The sequence below is a fragment of the Magallana gigas genome, chromosome 4 (genome assembly GCF_963853765.1).
Source record: "Magallana gigas chromosome 4, xbMagGiga1.1, whole genome shotgun sequence".
Lineage (NCBI taxonomy): Eukaryota > Metazoa > Mollusca > Bivalvia > Ostreida > Ostreidae > Magallana > Magallana gigas.
This window is the reverse complement of record NC_088856.1, coordinates 21578004-21595335: the sequence shown is the minus strand read 5'-3', so window position 1 is coordinate 21595335 and position 17332 is coordinate 21578004. Positions and strand designations below refer to the sequence as shown.

Here is a 17332-nt window from a genome sequence, read left to right as displayed (position 1 = left end):
CAATGCGGAAACTAAATTTGAATCATGTGAAAAGTTGTGTAAATTATTATGGAAATATCAATCAGTTTCAGAACATTTCCGCTAGGTTTCAGTATGCTGAAACTTTAAGTTAAGATTCCAAATGGTTTACGCATTGCTGAAACTATTACTAAAATTGATTTGAGTTTAATAGTGATATCATTTATTTTCAACAGGTTTAAGTTTAATTCTAGCCTAATGATAATGAATCCGTACATACTAAAATGTATAGTAAGGTTTCAGTGTGACTGAAACTATATGTATACATGTAACTATCTTCAAATGTGGCAAATAAGGCGATTAAGAACCTTACTAAGTAATTAATTGAATTTGAAAAGAAAAATTGATGTCTGATCTTGTTTAATGCATATGATGAAATCATTAATCTTAGGTACTCGGGCACGTGTATACATGTGTATACATTCTTTGTCCAGGTGACCTCCTCTGTGATTTTCCTGTATATTCTGTGTGGATTGCAGGGTTTTTTCTGTCGGGAGTGAACAAAAGATTGTTACATAACATATACACAGTACGAAGCGTGAGTTTATAACTGGAGCCCGGCGGGAATTTTTGTGTACCTGAGTTAGTAATTAAAACTGATAAGTAAATTATAATTATTTAGTAAAATAAATTAATATACCTATTTTGTAAGACTCCTTCTTAAATCATTTAGTTATCATTTGAATGAACCTTGAGGTACAGTAACTAATTAAGCAAACAAATTAAGGTAAAGTCATTGTAAATTTTTACAAATCGTGGGGGGCTCGTATGCCTATTACACCAACTTCTCAATCTTTCAAGGTAAATTTAGGAACAATTACATTTCCGGCGAGAAAAAGTTGGGGGGGGGGGGCTATGGCTATATGCCTATTGGTTAAGTCTAACTTTGCACTAAGCCCCCCCCCCCCCCCCCCCCCCCCCCGGTTCGATGCCTATGTGATTCGTGCATTTCTATACATTGTATTTACTTTCTGTACTGTAAACACAGATATTGATACATGTTTATGAAACATGCACATGTTTCTGTTATAAGATATAATAAGCATTATTTATAATTTTACTGAAGTTATACGTTATATTACAAAATCAGTTTAAAATCCAGCACTAGCCATGTGGTGCACGGGATTTTAATCCCATTTTTTTAAAATTTGATTAATATACATTCGTATACATCTGATGTAGAAAGTATACCAAATAATTAAAACTATATTTTGTTTATATATCAGTCCGACGTGTACGTCTTACTTCCCGGCTTGTTAAACGCGTTTGTATTTTAATTTCATAAGTATTCTTAACGTACTCTTCATCGCATGACCAATCAGTGCACATGTGTAACTGTAAAATAATTGCCATCAATTCATCGTAGTTGTAAATTCACCGTACGGGTGAACGCTGTTAACCGGACCCCGTTAATTGATCGGCATCTAATTATATTTGTGATTTCTGTGTGTTCATGCAGAACCTGCTCTGTGATGAACATAATATTTTCACACCTCTATATTTTGAATAAGAATATGACCGTGCTTAGAATCGCGGTGAAAATTGGACAAGTCAAGACTAACTTGTCAGTAAACTATATATGGCTCTATCATATTTAGTTTGGCAAAATCTTCAGTACATATAAATAAAATATAGTTAAAGACAAAATCTGATACATACATGCATATGTCTCATTAAAACTTGTGTAATTTCATTAGACATTTGTAAACAAACGGTCGGCCATATTTTTTTTGGTTAATCACGTGTTACAAATACAATTGTAACAAACACACGCCAATACTTTGTCGTATTTAACCAGGAAATACTGACTCCGACAGTTCTTATTTAAAAAAAATATACATGTTAAAAGTAATCTTTTCGGTAAAAAATAAACATTATTCATTTTAAACTATCCCAAGATGCACTTTTCCAAGATTTAGCGGGTTCTGATTGTTCCGATATTGTGAATTATTCATTAGATATAATAAAAAAGCAGTTTGAACATATACATGGGTTACAGTTAACAAATCTTGCACCATAGTTGACGTACAAACTAAATCATGGAAATGCGATAAAAAATTTGAACATACTCAACCACCTTCAGTTCAGATACATCATACGGGTAGAAGTCATTGGGTAACATCTTTTCAAAATAACAGTAACGAAATTTGTATTTTAGATAGTCTTAGCAAGAGCAAGAACCAAACAGTATTAAACACTCCATCTCTTGAAATTCAACTTTCTCTTATTTATGGGCGTGATAACACTTCAATACCTATTAAGATTTTAGATGTCCAACAACAGGAAAATAGTTATGATTGTGGACTTTTTGCAATTGCTAATCTTGTAGAATTTTGTTTCGATCCCGCTCATTCATTCCAAATTAAAACCTCTTTCAAAGCAGAATATATGAGAAATCATCTTGTTGAATGTTTAGAAAATGGTAAATTTACAAAATTTCCACAAAATTCATCACAAATCTCTGACACTTCAGATTTAAAACATAAGATTTTAACAATTCAGTGCTGTTGTTCTTGTGGGTTTCCAGATTGGGTGGATGAAATGGTAGGTTGTGATTTTAAATTAGGGAAAAAACTTTGTAACGTTTGGAAACATTCAAAATGTGCTGATGTAAATAATGATTGTACAGATTGGCTTTGTAACGACCATTGTCGTGAATAAATTTGAGAAATATGTGTTGTTTTATTGGCACGGTGTTGTTTTAATAAAGTCCCGTTGTGTTTTTAAAATTACAGGCGTTGTTCACACCTTTGTATTATGGCTTCTTTACCTGAGCGATACTTGAGTGAATCGATTAAGATTTGTAAATTTTGTGTGTAAAATTTTCATTCCGGCAAAGGTTTTGAGCATTTAATATTACTTTATCATACAAAACTATATATTTTCTGAAAGGTATATATATCCCAGGATGAAAAAAATCTTTACCGAATAAAAAAATATTCGAGGGTATTAACAATACAGGTGATTATGTTGGAATGACTGCACGATAACGGCATTCTTTTTCAACGAAAAAATTTCATTCCGGCAAAGGTTTTATATATCAAATCAAAACATATGGATTCAAGTTTTACATGTTTAAAAGATATGGTCGTAATAATTAAAAAAATCGTGTCCGAATGAAAAAATGTTAAAAACTTTTTGAGATATTAACTGTTTTATTAAGACGACTACCTCATTCCGGCTCCTATTTTTTACATATTTCAATAGCCCTATATCCATAGATGGAAAAACTGAAAACTGAATGACGATAGCTTATACACAACACAAGTTATCGACCTTTTTATACATGTCACTACGTCTATTCCGTCGCCATTCCGGCGATTAGTCCTCACCCATTATTGGCGCACTTTATGATTCCGAGCGAAGGTTAAAATGGACAAGAAGGTGCTGTTGTAAACTGGAGAATTGAGAAGCATTAATAGCCTCTACAACAAGGAGATAATGCAGGAACGAAGAACTCATGTCAAGGTAACTTAATTCACAATATAGATACTCCCAATAACATTTTCAAGGCTCTAATTTATCTCTCATTTGTAAACGAGATCTCGCGCCATCAAATCAAGATGGCGTCATTTTTTCAAACTTGGTTCGGCGTTTTAATTTTTTAATTACCGTATCTCTTTTAAATATACGTTTTGACCAAGTTAACCATTAACCAACTTTATATGCATGATAATCAAGATTATCCGGGGTATACACATATATAATTATATAAACGTCCCTAATATATTGTGGTATATCTATATGTATTTGTATATATTTGATTCCGGAAATTTATACTCCGTTTATATTTTGTTTAAGACTATTGATGCCCTGTCTATTGTTATTTAAATTCTATTGTCTGTAAGTATATAAATACAGCCGTCAGAGGGCTGTCGAGAGACTCTCTTGTTGGTCTACGGACCAAGCTCTCCCCCTCTCCCCTTTTTCGGCATACATTAAGGTAAATTGTCATTTCTCCTTCTTAGGTTATAACCGGAATCAAACAATGTTATTTATGTTCAATATTTGATTTTGCTTAATAAATTTGTAAATCGTCGTTATCTTTGTTATTTTGTAATTCAGAGGCTAACTGAAAAGAATGAACCTGGGTTGATGTTGAAAGACGTTTCCGTCTTGTTTATTTATACTACAATATGAATGCTTGGTTGGTAAACAAGACGAACAATGAATCTTTCGGACATTATACAATTTACAAACTCTAAATGTAACGAAAAAAATTTATTAATTAAATCCGGAAAATGAAATCTTTCACGTTTTTCTTTTGCAGCATTGACAGCATACAAAGACAATATTTCCGGTGATTAGTTGCATCCTCTGTTCGGTGATTTGGATGAATGTTTTGACCAGCTGGACGATGTGAACGCAAGGTATTGCTTTGAAATTGATTATTTTCACCATTAACTTATACATGTGTTGGATGTTTATAATTTACTGTAGTGATTTTTGGGAAATCCAGGTCTAAGTTCTTGAAAAGGAGGTTGATTGGAGGGGGGGGGGTGAAACACACTTATTGTTGATAAGTTTTTCCATTGTCCAACAAACAATAATTGAATCAAAATGAAAATAACATAGCTTCAAACATAAAATGAAACATTTTAGACCAGATACTACTGTAGTCATTATAATATGTTTACGGTGTAACCGTTTGGAGGGCGAAGCCAGTATAAATGGGGCTATTGATCATGATCAGTAGACGCCCTTTCATCATCTCTGGCCTATCATTTCATATATTGCTTTGTTTGGACTCTAATCTTATTGCTTGTTAAATTTGTTCAAGCCCCAATATGCTATAGACTATAGTCTGTCGAAAACTACTGTTTCCATCACATGTTGACGATATTTATAGAAACATACAGAGCTAAAAGAAATACAATTGAAATCCTTAAAGCTGCTTGGTCCGATTTGTTTGTTATTACAGTATCAACATTTTTTCAATACAAATCATTTATCTTAGAAAGTTATGGACTTTCTCCTATTTACACCAGCAGAATCAGTATCCTTTCAAAGTTAGAAATATTCAAAGTTAATAAAAATAATTTCTCTTTGGGCAAACAAAAAAACAAACAAAAATGCATCACGGGAATGTTAAGAAAAGGAAACCGCTTGGTTTCGTTTCCCACATGCTATGCATAGATTGTAAAGAAAGCAGACTTCAGAAATATTAGTGAACAAAACGTACACATGTCTATTTGTAATTTATCTGATCATTTCGACCTTTAAGTTTATTTAAAGCGATGTCAAATTCGTAATACAACCATACCCTTCTCGTCGTCAGGGGTGAAATTTAACACAAGGCGAAATAACGCGGTACCTTTTAATGTCGTTTGTTTTGTTGGCAAATTTTGTACGTATTTTTCTTCATTGAAATTTGGCATAATTGACGGGTAAAACTACTGCAATGTCTATTATTATACATATACTAAACATAGCCATCGTTTAAAAGTTTGCATAAAATTTGATATAAAATCAGACCAAGCAGCTTTAATTAAAACGTCATCGCTTTTTTTAACTCGGAGATTTTCACAGGAACGAAGAACAGATTTCTTATGAAATTTTTTTTTTTTTTCATTTTAAAGTTTCTTGGAAAGCCTCACACAATTTTCAAATGCTATCATATTTAGATCTTATATTATATCCATAGATTTTTATTTAACAGCCGCTCTTTATAGCCGAACAAGTCAGAGAGAGAGAGAGAGAGAGAGGAAATTCAAATACAAAAACTTCTAAATTAATTTTCATTCTGGTATGTAAATAAATATTGTTTAAACCCTGAAATATTTCATCTTCGTAAGCCAAGCTAGGTTTCTGATCCGCGCCGCTCCTGCAAGATCACAGCCCCTTGGCTAGCGAAGGTATCTATGAATAACTTATAATGAAGCAAAAAATCTTACGACAGATTTTAGCTGCATTTTTGTCCTTGTTATTTTGATTCTATCAATATGCATGTATATTATTTTAATGCCTTATTGTCTAATCTGAAGTAATTTATACATAATTAAATTGGATAATGCCTGGCTGCAGCTACATGTAGTATCTACATTGCAGATCTCTTGATAATTTCTCCGCATGAAGTATAAAATCTTAACTTCTTACTCTCTTATTTTAAATGTATGGCAATTGCATAAAACATAAATTAAAGAGTATAAATGTATTTTTTTTTAAATAGGAAAATCAATTCATCTTGAGAATATTTCACTTGTATGGACAGATAATGAGATTATTTTTGGTCCCTAAATTCACTAAAATTTGTCATCAAAACATTGAATTATTAAACATTCAATGATTGATTTGTGCATTAAAACTAGAGAATTGAGATACCCTTGCTCAAACAGCAACTGGCAACTGCATAGTAGCTTCTGTATTCAGAATTTTATTCAGAATGCTTTTATTACATGTTAGGCTGAATTACTTACTTACTTACTGCCCGTGACGCCTTTGGCGTATAGGGCAGTAACGAGGGCTCTCCATCCCTGTCTGTCACTGGCTAGCTTCTGGAGAGTGCCCCAGCTTCTCTGATGCTCTTTCATCTCGGCTTCCACTGTTCGCCGCCAGGTAACTTTTGGTCTCCCTCTCTTCCTTTTTCCTTCTGGTGTCCAGAAGAGGGCTGTCTTTATGATGGATTCAGGGTCCCTTCTGAGTATGTGGCCAATCCAGGTCCATCGTCTCCTGGTGATGATGGTGGCCATATCCTCCTGATCGCATCTGCTGAGAAGGTCCTGATTTGAGATGGTATTTGGCCAAAATACTTTTAGGATTCTTCTCAGGGACTTGGTGTGGAAAGTTGACAGTTTGTTAAGGTCGTTCTCTGTCATTCTCCAGCACTCTGAACCGTACAGAAGAATTGGTATGATGCAGCTTTTGTACAGTTTGAGCTTTGTCCTGTTGGTATACTGGCTGGATTTCCACACAGCTTGCAAGTTCTTAAATGCTGCTCTGGCTTTTGCTAGTCTCTGCTGAATGTCCCTGTCTGCTCCACCATCTGTTGTGACACTACTCCCTAAATAGGTAAAGTTGTTTGTAAATGGAAGGATGTGATTGTCCATTTTAATTCCCTGTGGGTTATTCACATTTAGGGTCATGACTTCAGTTTTCTTGGCATTGATCTTCAGTCCAATATTTCCAGCAAATTCGTGGAGCCTATGTGTTTTGTCTTGGATGTGCTGATGGGAGTGGGAAAACAGGACAATATCATCGGCAAAGTCCAAGTCTTCAAGTGTTGTGAACGTTCCCCATCTGATGCGATATTGTGAATTATTCATTAGATATAATAAAAAAGCAGTTTGAACATATACATGGGTTACAGTTAACAAATCTTGCACCATAGTTGACGTACAAACTAAATCATGGAAATGCGATAAAAAATTTGAACATACTCAACCACCTTCAGTTCAGATACATCATACGGGTAGAAGTCATTGGGTAACATCTTTTCAAAATAACAGTAACGAAATTTGTATTTTAGATAGTCTTAGCAAGAGCAAGAACCAAACAGTATTAAACACTCCATCTCTTGAAATTCAACTTTCTCTTATTTATGGGCGTGATAACACTTCAATACCTATTAAGATTTTAGATGTCCAACAACAGGAAAATAGTTATGATTGTGGACTTTTTGCAATTGCTAATCTTGTAGAATTTTGTTTCGATCCCGCTCATTCATTCCAAATTAAAACCTCTTTCAAAGCAGAATATATGAGAAATCATCTTGTTGAATGTTTAGAAAATGGTAAATTTACAAAATTTCCACAAAATTCATCACAAATCTCTGACACTTCAGATTTAAAACATAAGATTTTAACAATTCAGTGCTGTTGTTCTTGTGGGTTTCCAGATTGGGTGGATGAAATGGTAGGTTGTGATTTTAAATTAGGGAAAAAACTTTGTAACGTTTGGAAACATTCAAAATGTGCTGATGTAAATAATGATTGTACAGATTGGCTTTGTAACGACCATTGTCGTGAATAAATTTGAGAAATATGTGTTGTTTTATTGGCACGGTGTTGTTTTAATAAAGTCCCGTTGTGTTTTTAAAATTACAGGCGTTGTTCACACCTTTGTATTATGGCTTCTTTACCTGAGCGATACTTGAGTGAATCGATTAAGATTTGTAAATTTTGTGTGTAAAATTTTCATTCCGGCAAAGGTTTTGAGCATTTAATATTACTTTATCATACAAAACTATATATTTTCTGAAAGGTATATATATCCCAGGATGAAAAAAATCTTTACCGAATAAAAAAATATTCGAGGGTATTAACAATACAGGTGATTATGTTGGAATGACTGCACGATAACGGCATTCTTTTTCAACGAAAAAATTTCATTCCGGCAAAGGTTTTATATATCAAATCAAAACATATGGATTCAAGTTTTACATGTTTAAAAGATATGGTCGTAATAATTAAAAAAATCGTGTCCGAATGAAAAAATGTTAAAAACTTTTTGAGATATTAACTGTTTTATTAAGACGACTACCTCATTCCGGCTCCTATTTTTTACATATTTCAATAGCCCTATATCCATAGATGGAAAAACTGAAAACTGAATGACGATAGCTTATACACAACACAAGTTATCGACCTTTTTATACATGTCACTACGTCTATTCCGTCGCCATTCCGGCGATTAGTCCTCACCCATTATTGGCGCACTTTATGATTCCGAGCGAAGGTTAAAATGGACAAGAAGGTGCTGTTGTAAACTGGAGAATTGAGAAGCATTAATAGCCTCTACAACAAGGAGATAATGCAGGAACGAAGAACTCATGTCAAGGTAACTTAATTCACAATATAGATACTCCCAATAACATTTTCAAGGCTCTAATTTATCTCTCATTTGTAAACGAGATCTCGCGCCATCAAATCAAGATGGCGTCATTTTTTCAAACTTGGTTCGGCGTTTTAATTTTTTAATTACCGTATCTCTTTTAAATATACGTTTTGACCAAGTTAACCATTAACCAACTTTATATGCATGATAATCAAGATTATCCGGGGTATACACATATATAATTATATAAACGTCCCTAATATATTGTGGTATATCTATATGTATTTGTATATATTTGATTCCGGAAATTTATACTCCGTTTATATTTTGTTTAAGACTATTGATGCCCTGTCTATTGTTATTTAAATTCTATTGTCTGTAAGTATATAAATACAGCCGTCAGAGGGCTGTCGAGAGACTCTCTTGTTGGTCTACGGACCAAGCTCTCCCCCTCTCCCCTTTTTCGGCATACATTAAGGTAAATTGTCATTTCTCCTTCTTAGGTTATAACCGGAATCAAACAATGTTATTTATGTTCAATATTTGATTTTGCTTAATAAATTTGTAAATCGTCGTTATCTTTGTTATTTTGTAATTCAGAGGCTAACTGAAAAGAATGAACCTGGGTTGATGTTGAAAGACGTTTCCGTCTTGTTTATTTATACTACAATATGAATGCTTGGTTGGTAAACAAGACGAACAATGAATCTTTCGGACATTATACAATTTACAAACTCTAAATGTAACGAAAAAAATTTATTAATTAAATCCGGAAAATGAAATCTTTCACGTTTTTCTTTTGCAGCATTGACAGCATACAAAGACAATATTTCCGGTGATTAGTTGCATCCTCTGTTCGGTGATTTGGATGAATGTTTTGACCAGCTGGACGATGTGAACGCAAGGTATTGCTTTGAAATTGATTATTTTCACCATTAACTTATACATGTGTTGGATGTTTATAATTTACTGTAGTGATTTTTGGGAAATCCAGGTCTAAGTTCTTGAAAAGGAGGTTGATTGGAGGGGGGGGGGGTGAAACACACTTATTGTTGATAAGTTTTTCCATTGTCCAACAAACAATAATTGAATCAAAATGAAAATAACATAGCTTCAAACATAAAATGAAACATTTTAGACCAGATACTACTGTAGTCATTATAATATGTTTACGGTGTAACCGTTTGGAGGGCGAAGCCAGTATAAATGGGGCTATTGATCATGATCAGTAGACGCCCTTTCATCATCTCTGGCCTATCATTTCATATATTGCTTTGTTTGGACTCTAATCTTATTGCTTGTTAAATTTGTTCAAGCCCCAATATGCTATAGACTATAGTCTGTCGAAAACTACTGTTTCCATCACATGTTGACGATATTTATAGAAACATACAGAGCTAAAAGAAATACAATTGAAATCCTTAAAGCTGCTTGGTCCGATTTGTTTGTTATTACAGTATCAACATTTTTTCAATACAAATCATTTATCTTAGAAAGTTATGGACTTTCTCCTATTTACACCAGCAGAATCAGTATCCTTTCAAAGTTAGAAATATTCAAAGTTAATAAAAATAATTTCTCTTTGGGCAAACAAAAAAACAAACAAAAATGCATCACGGGAATGTTAAGAAAAGGAAACCGCTTGGTTTCGTTTCCCACATGCTATGCATAGATTGTAAAGAAAGCAGACTTCAGAAATATTAGTGAACAAAACGTACACATGTCTATTTGTAATTTATCTGATCATTTCGACCTTTAAGTTTATTTAAAGCGATGTCAAATTCGTAATACAACCATACCCTTCTCGTCGTCAGGGGTGAAATTTAACACAAGGCGAAATAACGCGGTACCTTTTAATGTCGTTTGTTTTGTTGGCAAATTTTGTACGTATTTTTCTTCATTGAAATTTGGCATAATTGACGGGTAAAACTACTGCAATGTCTATTATTATACATATACTAAACATAGCCATCGTTTAAAAGTTTGCATAAAATTTGATATAAAATCAGACCAAGCAGCTTTAATTAAAACGTCATCGCTTTTTTTAACTCGGAGATTTTCACAGGAACGAAGAACAGATTTCTTATGAAATTTTTTTTTTTTTTCATTTTAAAGTTTCTTGGAAAGCCTCACACAATTTTCAAATGCTATCATATTTAGATCTTATATTATATCCATAGATTTTTATTTAACAGCCGCTCTTTATAGCCGAACAAGTCAGAGAGAGAGAGAGAGAGAGAGGAAATTCAAATACAAAAACTTCTAAATTAATTTTCATTCTGGTATGTAAATAAATATTGTTTAAACCCTGAAATATTTCATCTTCGTAAGCCAAGCTAGGTTTCTGATCCGCGCCGCTCCTGCAAGATCACAGCCCCTTGGCTAGCGAAGGTATCTATGAATAACTTATAATGAAGCAAAAAATCTTACGACAGATTTTAGCTGCATTTTTGTCCTTGTTATTTTGATTCTATCAATATGCATGTATATTATTTTAATGCCTTATTGTCTAATCTGAAGTAATTTATACATAATTAAATTGGATAATGCCTGGCTGCAGCTACATGTAGTATCTACATTGCAGATCTCTTGATAATTTCTCCGCATGAAGTATAAAATCTTAACTTCTTACTCTCTTATTTTAAATGTATGGCAATTGCATAAAACATAAATTAAAGAGTATAAATGTATTTTTTTTTAAATAGGAAAATCAATTCATCTTGAGAATATTTCACTTGTATGGACAGATAATGAGATTATTTTTGGTCCCTAAATTCACTAAAATTTGTCATCAAAACATTGAATTATTAAACATTCAATGATTGATTTGTGCATTAAAACTAGAGAATTGAGATACCCTTGCTAATTCACATCATAAGGTGTAAATTATGTCCTTCATTTACATTGTACATACCTAAATTCACTAAAATTTGTCATCCAAACATTGAATTATTGAACATTCAATGATTGATTTGTGCATTAAAACTAGAGAATTGAGATACCCTTGCTAATTCACATCATAAGGTGTAAATTATGTCCTTCATTTATATTGTACATACCTAAATTCACTAAAATTTGTCATCCAAACATTGAATTATTGAACATTCAATGATTGATTTGTGCATTAAAACTAGGGAATTGAGATACCCTTGCTAATTCACATCATAAGGTGTAAATTATGTCCTTCATTTATATTGTACATACCGGGGTATATAATTTAATCTGAGTTTGTTTGACAAATGTCTAACATTTAGTGTGCAATGCATATCTATGATTGTGAATGCAGATCAGTACTTCCTATTATGCATAATTTTTTTAAGTATTTATAATGCATATTGCTCCAAATATTCTCCCTATTTGCTTTTTTTTCATGGCAGATTGGGGGTAATTTGAACATTTATTGTATTTTTTAATCATATACGAATGGTTTACACTTTTTTTGGGGGGGGGGGATTAAAATGGGGAAATATTTTACAATGTGTCTGTCAAAGATTATGATGTCTACAAAATTACGTTTTGATTCATTTTTTGTTTTTATTGAAATAGTTATTGGTGGTTACTTATTTTTTTTTTTGGATTTTGATAATTAATTTGAATTTTGGGTACGGAATGACCTGGGTATGAGTATGTCAGGCTACGATTTACATTGATGTTATTTTAATAACAATGAAATAAAACCGATTCACTGTTGAAACCAATCGCAACTTCTCGGGCCTTTCCGGCAAGCTCGGAAAAACACGAGCATGCCGAAAAGGCCCGAGAAGTTGCGATTGTGTTGAAACAGTTTTTTTTGTCCAATCAGATGCCATGAAATTCATTTGATCGGATTTAATGCAACTGTTGAAAGTTGTAGGAAAGGAAAATTTGTTTTCTTAATTAATTTTTTCAAGAACACTCTACGTAAGTTCGAATGTATTTATCACTCATCAAACAAAGTTGTTAAATTATCACCAAACGTGAAGTTAGTACGAGATTCAAATTCAACATGGATGCTGGTGATGTCATTGCGCGTGAAGTTATTCTTTTTTCCTCCATCTTGGAAAAGTTTTTCAACTTCATCGGTATAGAGTGTAATTTCTATTTTTAGACATATATACACATGTTGTCTATAGGGAGAGCTTCGCTCTCACGGGCCCTTCAGGCCCGTGAGAGGGCTTCACCCTCTATAACATAGTTTAAACAGCAACTGGCAACTGCATAGTAGCTTCTGTATTCAGAATTTTATTCAGAATGCTTTTATTACATGTTAGGCTGAATTACTTACTTACTTACTGCCCGTGACGCCTTTGGCGTATAGGGCAGTAACGAGGGCTCTCCATCCCTGTCTGTCACTGGCTAGCTTCTGGAGAGTGCCCCAGCTTCTCTGATGCTCTTTCATCTCGGCTTCCACTGTTCGCCGCCAGGTAACTTTTGGTCTCCCTCTCTTCCTTTTTCCTTCTGGTGTCCAGAAGAGGGCTGTCTTTATGATGGATTCAGGGTCCCTTCTGAGTATGTGGCCAATCCAGGTCCATCGTCTCCTGGTGATGATGGTGGCCATATCCTCCTGATCGCATCTGCTGAGAAGGTCCTGATTTGAGATGGTATTTGGCCAAAATACTTTTAGGATTCTTCTCAGGGACTTGGTGTGGAAAGTTGACAGTTTGTTAAGGTCGTTCTCTGTCATTCTCCAGCACTCTGAACCGTACAGAAGAATTGGTATGATGCAGCTTTTGTACAGTTTGAGCTTTGTCCTGTTGGTATACTGGCTGGATTTCCACACAGCTTGCAAGTTCTTAAATGCTGCTCTGGCTTTTGCTAGTCTCTGCTGAATGTCCCTGTCTGCTCCACCATCTGTTGTGACACTACTCCCTAAATAGGTAAAGTTGTTTGTAAATGGAAGGATGTGATTGTCCATTTTAATTCCCTGTGGGTTATTCACATTTAGGGTCATGACTTCAGTTTTCTTGGCATTGATCTTCAGTCCAATATTTCCAGCAAATTCGTGGAGCCTATGTGTTTTGTCTTGGATGTGCTGATGGGAGTGGGAAAACAGGACAATATCATCGGCAAAGTCCAAGTCTTCAAGTGTTGTGAACGTTCCCCATCTGATGCCTCTTGGGATGTCTGATGTTGTGTTCCTCATGACCCAGTCGATGGCTATGATGAAGAGCGTTGATGACATTACACAACCTTGGCGAACTCCAGTTTTGACATCAAACTCGATGCTTGAATTTCCAACTTTGCATCTGAAGTTGACGTAGAAACTCTTGATGATGTCTATAAGATGTTGGGGGATGCCGTACGAACGCACAATTCTCCAGAGACTGTTTCTATGAATGCTGTCGAAGGCCTTTTCAAAATCGATGAAGTTCAGATAAAGTTGTCGCTGCCATTCCGTACACTGTTCAATGATGTTTCTCAGTGTGAATATTTGGTCGATACATCCTCGCCCTGGTCTGAACCCTGCTTGTTCTTTCCGTAGTTTGACATCTATGGCTTTGGATATTCTTCTGATGATAATTTTAGCCATGATTTTACTTGGAATGGAGAGAAGTGTTATTCCACGCCAGTTATTACAGTCATTTAAATTTCCTTTTTTTGGTATTTTAATGATGACTCCGTGATTCCATTGATCTGGTATGGTCTTACTTTCCCAGATTTCTTTGTAGGTTGGTTGGAGGATGGTAGCTGTAAGGATTGGGTCCGTTTTGAACAGCTCAGCATTTAGATTGTCACTCCCAGGAGATTTTCCGTTTTTTAAACACTGTATGGCCGATGTAATTTCTGGAACGTCTGGTGGATTGATGTTGATATTCAACTCTGATTCGGGTTCACTGATTTCAGGTTCATGGATCGGAGGTGGTCTGTTTAAGATCTCCTTAAAATGTTCTGTCCATCGTTCCTCCATTTCATTCTCTGATGTTATCAGCTTTCCTTGTTTGTCTTTGATGGGAAGGTTTGGTGATGGTCTGTTTTTCCCACATATTACTTTTGTTATTTTGTATAGATTTCCTTGTTCCCCTTTGTTGGCTGCCTCTTCTGCTTTTGTTGCTAAAGCATCTATGTATGCTCTTCTATCTGTACGTACAGCTTTTTTCACTTGTTTCTGTATTTCACTGTAATCTTGTTGATGTTTCTCCTTAAGTCTCAGTGATTTGGCTTCAAGTATTTTCTTTTTGGTGCATTTTCTTGTTTCAATCATTTTCCAAGTGTTAGGTGTTATCCATTCTTTGTTCTTTTGTTTTGGTTTGTAGCCAATGCACTTTTCGCTAGCTTCAGTGTAGATGTTACAAATTTCCTTCCATTTTTCATCAACCGATGTTGTCTTGTTTTCTGATTGTAGGTTCTGTAGAATGCTAAACTTATTTTTGAGTGTGATGTTGAACTCATGCCTTGTCTTGATATCTCTGAGTTTGTCCACATCAAATCTCTTCCTTGTTGTTAGCTTTCCTTGTGTGTTGCGCAGTTTTAGTTTGATAGATGCTGTTACCAGGTGGTGATCACTACCAACATCAGCGCCTCTCTTAACCCTCACATCAAGCAATGATCTCCTCCATTTACCATTTATCATGATGTGGTCAATTTGGTTTTGATCTCTCACATTTGGTGAGAGCCATGTCAACTTATGAATGTCTCGGTGGGGGAATAGAGTTCCTCCGATCACATAGTTGTTGGTGGTACAAAACTCTGCAAGCTTATGCCCATTCTCATTCATGATACCGCAACCATGGTGCCCCATTGCTCTATTGTAGAGTTCATTATCTGCTCCTACTTTAGCATTCATATCTCCCATGATGATCTTGATATCATGGTCTGGCATGTTGTCTAGTTCTCTTTGCAGTTGTTCGTAAAAAGCATCTTTGTCTTCTTCATCAGCATCATTAGTAGGTGCATAACACTGGAAAACCGTAGTGTTTATTGTTTAAAAATCTAAATGAAACTTTATTATTCATGTTGAAGATAAATAGAACAGACATAAAGTACAGCCCAGTGAAAGGAACACGTTCATCGCAAGAAGAAGAATTTTAATGCTACCACTGTCCAGAACTACTAAGTCTGCTGTAGCCATGATGTGATCATATGAGTGCTTCACCGGTCTGGACAATGCTCGAAAGTCCCCCAAAAAGGCCTATTTCCATAAACTACGACTCGGGTTACATCAACAACTGCCAAGGACACTCCTTATTGATTCGAATGGACACATCTCTACGACCCGACTTAACCTCTGCAGAACAAGACTTTTTAACTGTAAAGTATTCTCATTTCAAAAAACCTATAAACTATAAAAGTACTTTTTTTATATGATCAAATACCAGTATATTACAGTGTCTGTCTGTAAGCTAGAATCTTAGAAAATCACATGGTTTTGACTTATTAAATGATTGATTAGACCTCGCAGATATTAACTTTCATTTTCTTAAATAATTTGTTATATTTGCAAATATTGCATAAAATATTAGACTCCATGTAACATATATCCTCACACCTCCAAGTTGATAAGTGTTAACTACTTTTTTTTCCATTTTCTTTGTTTAAACATTTATTGTTAACTTAGTTTTTATTTGCAGCAATATATGAAAAATTAAGAAACCAATCTTAAATGTAAAAACACTGCATTAGGAGATGAATGCATGGGTCATAGAAATGATAAAATACACCAAACAATATTCAATTATGTCGTATATGAAAATATATAAAGACAACATATACCCCATGTATTACAATTTTTATATAACAAAATTACTTGGATGGAAAGTTGTTTCCATGTGGGTTTAATTTTAATCTGTGTTTTGTAACTAATATATAATTGGAATTAGCTTTTATATCATAAGTAAAATGCTGGTATTGATGAGAATTGTAAGGTGAATGATCTGTGTGATACTTTGTATTTTATACACTCATGCTACAAAAAGCAAGTACATGTACCGGTACATGTAGTAATACTTGTCATATATAAACAATGTATATTTTACTTCATGTCTTGCATGGATTTAAAAATATTAATGTACGTAAAGAAGTGAAATGTACGAAGGTAAACCGTGTGTAAAGAAGAATATTCATCAGGAATGAAGTGTGTTACAATCAGCAAAATTAATTAAATGTGTACATCATATTTTTGCACATGATTTGACAGACTGCTCCATTGTTAGCTTTTTATTGGTCAAAAAGCTTTTCATATCTCCCTCTGGGTCATCTATTAAATTCTGACAGGCTTATGATATTAAAATCTGATCAGTTGGTACATCATGGGGTGGAAATGAAAAGTTCGCTTTGGACTTAATGGATTATCAAAAAAATGATATCAAATCCTGTTCTATTGTAAAACATTAGATTATATTACTAACAAAGAAAGGTTTATCCCTACTTGTAAGTGGGTCACTTTGACCTCATTTTGGAATTTATTGACATATTCAAATCAAATCTGGGTCATACCTCTATAGTCAACTACTATCTTGTAGTGTATTTTTTTTTTTTAAAGATGGATACTTAAGACTTTTCAAAAATATTTGATGGTGTACATATTCATTGTAGTTCAAAACAAATTGAGACAAGTGTATCATGT

At 34.1% G+C, this 17332-nt stretch overlaps 2 long non-coding RNA genes across 2 annotated transcripts in view; one reads left to right on the top strand and one right to left on the bottom strand.

The window, feature by feature from the left end:
• LOC117691340 (uncharacterized) overlaps window positions 1-17332 on the bottom strand; it is a 186314-nt gene that overhangs the window by 134593 nt on the left and 34389 nt on the right. The window lies entirely within an intron of this gene.
• On the top strand, window positions 8314-17239 carry LOC136274548 (uncharacterized). Its single transcript, XR_010712957.1, has 3 exons — window positions 8314-8793; window positions 9596-9695; window positions 15730-17239. It is a non-coding gene; the product is annotated as an uncharacterized lncRNA (long non-coding RNA).